The sequence below is a fragment of the Orycteropus afer genome, unplaced genomic scaffold (genome assembly GCF_000298275.1).
Source record: "Orycteropus afer afer isolate SDZICR_OR568_19922 unplaced genomic scaffold, OryAfe1.0 scaffold00048, whole genome shotgun sequence".
NCBI classification, from domain to species: Eukaryota; Metazoa; Chordata; class Mammalia; order Tubulidentata; family Orycteropodidae; genus Orycteropus; species Orycteropus afer.
The window spans coordinates 4,219,665-4,225,571 of NW_006921635.1; positions in this window are offsets into that span (position 1 = coordinate 4,219,665).

The window sequence follows — 5,907 nt, forward strand, 5'->3', positions numbered from 1 at the left end:
CATGAGACAAAGTATATGTGAACTGCTGTATGGAAAGTGAATTTGCTCTGAAAATCTTCACCCAAATCACAATAAAAATAAAATAAAATGAAACACATTAAAAAAAAAAAAAGAGAAAAGGCCTCTGTGTGGAAGGAATATTTGAGCTGAGATGGGAGCAAGGAGGAAGTGTCAGCATGTGAGGATCTAGAAAGATCTCAGAAGAAACAGCCACGTACAGGGACCTTGAGGCTGGAACGGGCTTGGTGTGTTTGAGCAACAAAGGAAGCCATGGATCAGGGAGAGAGAGGAGCAGAATGGCGTGGAATCAGGGTGCGCCATGCAGCACCTGGGACTATAGTTGCATAGAACAAGGGCAGCTTGAAAGACCCATGGGTAGACCCGTTGGCTCTGCCTGGCCACTTTTTTCTTTCTTTTCTTTTTTTTTTTTTAAATGTTTGTTTTATTGAGTTGAGATTCCCATAGCATTAAATTAACCATTTTCAAGCAAACAATTTGGTGGCATTTAATACATTCAAAGTGTTTGCAACCATAACCTCTATGTAGTTTCCAACCATTTTCATCACCCCAAAAGGAAACCCTGCACCCATTAAGCAGTCCCTTCCTATCCCCTCCAACCCTTGGCAACCACTTGTCTACTTTCTGTCCCTATGGATTTGCCTATTCTGGATATTCCATGTAATGAGACCATGCACTGTGTGGCCTTTTGTATCTGGCTCTGTTTACTGAGCATCATGTTTTTGTGGTATGTCTGTATGGTAACGAGTATCAGGACTTTATTTCTTTCTATGGCTAAATAATATTCCATTTCATGGATAGACCACACTGTGTTTATCCCTTCATCCGTTTGCACATCCTTTTGCTTCTCTTTCTATCAATAGCACACTTATAGACCCTGATTTGACGTCACCAGCCCAGGTGAGAGAAAAGGTGTAGACAGCATGAAGGAGGAAGCCAGTTTGTGCCCTGCTGGTCTCTGCCTTTTCTTGTCCCCTCCCATCAACCTTTCCCTGCAGGATTTGGAGCCTCCTGACGGCCCCAAATGCAGCTCCACTGCGGTTACCCTTATATCCTCCCCCTGACTTCTATAAATATACCAACCCTCAGCTGGCAGGAAAGAACTTGAAAGGCATCTGAACTGAAAATACATTTTTCTTCACCATCGGCCAAGCGTCTACTCCGTATCTTCCCCCTCTGCAATTCCAGGGCAGGTGCTTGCATTCAGACCCCGAGCCCCCTTAAGAGGAGAGGGAAGCTCCTGGAGGAGCTGTTGTGGGCTCCGCTCCATGACATCCCTTGCCTCCCACCCCCGCAGCCTGACGATGGTCCTTTTCTCAGACTCGGCTGAGCCGGCTTTGAGCCAGCTTAGTAGACTGGTGAAGAATGGCTTTGGAATCAAAGGGACCTGTGTTTGAATCCTGGCTCAGCCAGTTATTAGCAATGTGACCGTGGTCCCTCCTTTATCAGCTCTCCAGGCCTGGATGTCCTTCATTATAACATGGAGACAATAATCTTGAACTTGCAGACTTGTAAAGGTTCCATGAGATGATATAGGTGCAGGCGGTGTGCTGAAATGAAATCAGGCCTAGTTCCACCCCGAGCTGGGGCTCCAGTGACAGGGAGGGCGGCTTGAAAGACTTGGGTGGATTGGTTTACCTCACGAGGCCCTGACTGTCCATCATTTTGATTAGAGCATTCAATCAGCTTGTCTCTCCCCCTTGGATTTAGCCAATGGGAGGCCCAGCAGGAGATCAGAGTGAAAGGGCAGGAGAGCAAGGGCAGGATTGGCTGTATGCCTCAACCAAAGGCTCCTGGTAAGCAGCCCTCAGCAGACAGCTGCTCTCGGAGGTGTTGGTGCATGCCCCCTTCTCCAGCTGCTTCAGGCTTTGGGTAGTACACTGTCCCTTGCTGCTCGTTCCATTGTTAGTTGCCATCGAGTTGGGACTCATCTGTAACAGAACGAAACGTTGCACCGTCTTTGCTATTGTTGGTGGCTTGGAGTCCGTCGTTGCCACCACCGTGTGTTCTGAGGGCCTTCTATCCTGGGGGCTCGTCTTCCAGCCCTGGATCAGACCATATTAGGTTGTGATCCTTACAGTTTTCATTGCCTAATTTTCAGCAGCAAATCACCAGGCCTCTCTTCCTAGTCTTTCTTAATCTGGAAGCTCAACTAAAACCTGTTCACCATGGAAGGAAGATTGGGCAATCTACTTCCATAGTGATACTGGCTCGGAAACCCACCGAGGGGTCGCTGTGAGTCAGGTCTGACTCGACGGCACACGACAACAACAGCAGTGGATGACCCTGCTGGAGTCTGAAATCCTGGTGGCAGAACTTCCAGCACCACAGCGACACGTAGCACAGATGGACAAATGGACAGACGGGTGGTGGTCCTAACACTTGCGCACACCTTTATCAATAATCCATGAATTAATCTCTCTTCAGTTACCACTAATGTGCTTTCTTTAACTTGCCAAGATGCCGACAGATACAGAGGGTGTCAATTTTAGTCCATGACTCAGATTTGCAAGACTTAAATCCAGCTCTGAGCCCCCATCTGCCAGGTTGGAGGGAAGTTTAATCGGCCTGGATTGAGAACCCTCCTACCCCCCAAACACACCCTGGGTGACGCCCAGTCCCTGAGCTCTTGTGCAGTGACAAAATATTAGCGTGTCCCCTGCAGTCTGTCAGGGGCCCCCTGGTGACTGCTTGGTCATCTATCATCCCAGGTGGCCTGGTCCTTTCAGGTCCAATGGCATTGGTGTTTCCATGTCAGGCCTGGGACAAGGAAAGCTTTGTCCAGAGTGGAAGGCATGGGACTCAGGGCTTGGCCTCTCCAGGGTCTTTCCCCCTTCTCAGGAGCTGCTCAGAACTCACAAACCTGTGGGTCTTCCCCACTCTTAATAGCTTCTCTCTTCTCACCCTTGAAGGTTCTCTCCTCTGCATTCCCCACTTGGGGACAACAGTATTATCTTCCTTAAAGACTTTAGTTCTTTACAGCAGACAGGAAGGACAGCTTCTGATTTCAACCTGCAAAACTCCTTGAGTCAAGGAAATGCAAATTATTTATGGGGAGAGGAAATGGAGTACACACATAAATTAATGTTCTAACAAATTCAGACATGTGTGTGAAGTGTTGAACAGAGCTTGTGACATATAGAAAGCTCTCACACTTAAGATTATTATCTGAGCCTGGTAAGAACCTTAGGTGCGTCCTGCATTTCAATCCATACTGACAGCCAAGGAGTGAGTATGACCTGTGCATTGTTGTGGCTACTCTGCATTGCCTGTTCATCTCATCAGTGGTGTGCAGTCTTTGCAAACCATAAAGACCAAAAAAAAAAAAAAAAAAACCCAAAAGGGAGCTCTGGTGGCGTAAGTACCTAAAGCATTTGACTGCTAACCAGAAGGCTGGCAGTTCAAACCCACCAGCTACTCCTCAGAAGGAAGGTTGGGCAATCTACTTCCAAAGTTATACCACCTCGGAAACCCAAGGAGGGGGTCGCTATGAGTAGGATCTGACTCCGCAAACCATAGCACATTGGAAAATCCAAAACTCATTAAAATTGAAAAAAATACAACTACAGACCCATTTGACAAAATGTGTACCAGGCACACGTATACTAAGGCCCCGGGAATCTCATCCATTCAGTGAATGCTTCGTATAGGATTTGACTTGTTTCACCTTTTACGAAAGCACCTATTGCTACTGCGCATGCCCACAGAATTAAATGGCCAGAGCAGGGACAATTTAGAATAGCTGCAAACCTCCATTCGGGCTTCCATGGAATTTCTTTCATTTCTAAGTAACCAAGATGGCAAAGGCATTAGCTGACAACCTATGGGTAGCTGAGCAACCCACTTCCAAATTTGTTCCTGCCACAGGGTCATTTTCCCCAGTTTTGGGAGAAGGAGATAAAGTGGGCAGTGTGCAGAGTGGCCCCAGATGGGCTTGCGTCTTGAACACTGGCGTTCACTGAGAATACGTGTACAGGATCCAGAAATATCTCAGGATCAGGATGAAAGGTCTAAATTTAATACTAAAAACAGAAAATTGGCTCGGCTTCCTTGTGCTGTGCACAAGAAAGCTCTTGTTTGGAAGTTCTGAAATGAGAAGGAGCCGGAGACAGTATGTTCACAGCATCCTCAGATTTCCTGGGATCTGGAGGGTCAACTGTTATCCTAAGACCTCAAGACTTGCACATGCTTTTTCTTCACAATGGAAGCCTAGTATTGAAGAAAGATAAGCTGTTGGAGGCAAATCGGGAGGAGATTCTTACAGGTAAAGATACTCCCCTGTACAAGTCCAGGCTCATTTATTCATCTTCTGGGTTTTCTTACCCAGCTTTTGAGATTTCACTGCACACCCTTACCCAACCCTGGAACCTTTACTGGACAACAGCTGTTCTTGTTTGCATCCCATCTCTACCCTGGGTAACAGATCCCAGTCCTTCCTTTTGGGGAGCTACCCTCACTTGGATTGCTAGCCATCAGAGTCACAGAGTTGGTTTTAAAAAAAATGGGTTGATACAATTCAGAGCAATGAGATTTGGCCCTAAGAAGTTTGCTAGAACAATTGGAGAAGAGGTTTGTTTGGTCCTCTGGTGCCGCTTTAAGAGAAAATACCACAAAACAGTGGTCTTAACAAACACGGATTTATTCTCTTACAGTTTAGGAGGCTAGAAGTTCGAGTTCAAAGTGCCAGGCTCTAGGGACTGTGTGTCTATTAACAGTCCCAAGATCAGCACACAACATAGCAGGCTGCTGAACAACAACTCAGCTACATGCAGAGTCCTAGCATGCCAAAAGCTCAGAGACCTTTCCCAAAGCTCTCTTCTTTTATACTGGAAGCAGACCACATCCCTAACGCACCTACTCAGCTGTTCCAGTAGATTCCACCATGGAGTTGATAACCAGTCTCATCATGGGAAAACTGTTTCCAGCTAGCCAGCCACTCACAACCAGACCCAGCCAAACTAACATACAACTTGACTACCACAAGGTTCTTTTACTTTTAGCTGTTACTGAGGTTTCTGGGCTGGCAGAGTATAAACCCATTTGTACTAGAAGCCCACTCAGAGGAAAGTAGACATGAGGGACAGAGATGAAGGGAGAAAGAAAGATGACATCACTGAGCTTCTACAGCCACAGGTAACTGCCAGAAGTTCACGCCAGATTCAGAAGAGGATGTGGAATGAGGGATATCGTTGCTGATGTCAGATGGATCTTGTCTGAAAGCAAAGAATACCAGAAAGATGTTTACCTGTGTTTTATGGACTATCCAAAAGCATTTATCTCTGTGGATCATAACAGATTATGTATAACATTGCAAAGAATTGGAATTTTGTTAACATTTAATTGTGCTCTTGAAGAACTTGTACAAAGACTAAGAGGCAGCCATTCAAACAGAACAGGGAATACTGTGTAGTTCAAAATCAGGAAAGGTGTGCATCATGGTTGTATCCTTTCACCATACTTAATCTGTATGCTGAGCAAATAATCTGAGAAGCTGAACTATATGAAGGAGAACGTGGCATCAGGATTGGAGGAGGACTTGTTAACAACCTGAGATATGCAGATGACACAACCTTGCTTGCTGAAAGTGAAGAAGACTTGAAGCACTTACTGATGAAGATCAAAGACTACAGCCTTCCGTATAGATTACACCTCAACATAAAAAAATCTTCACAAATGGACTGATAAGCAGCATCATGATAAATGGAGAAAAGATTGCAATTGTCAAGGATTTCATTTTACTTGGATCCACAATCAAAGCCCATGGAACCAGCAGTCAAGAAATCAGATGATGTATTGCACTGGGCAAATCTGCTGCAAAAGACCTCTTTGAAGTGTTTAGGAGAAAAGATGTCACTTTGAAGATTAAGGTGCGCTTAACATAATGGCTAA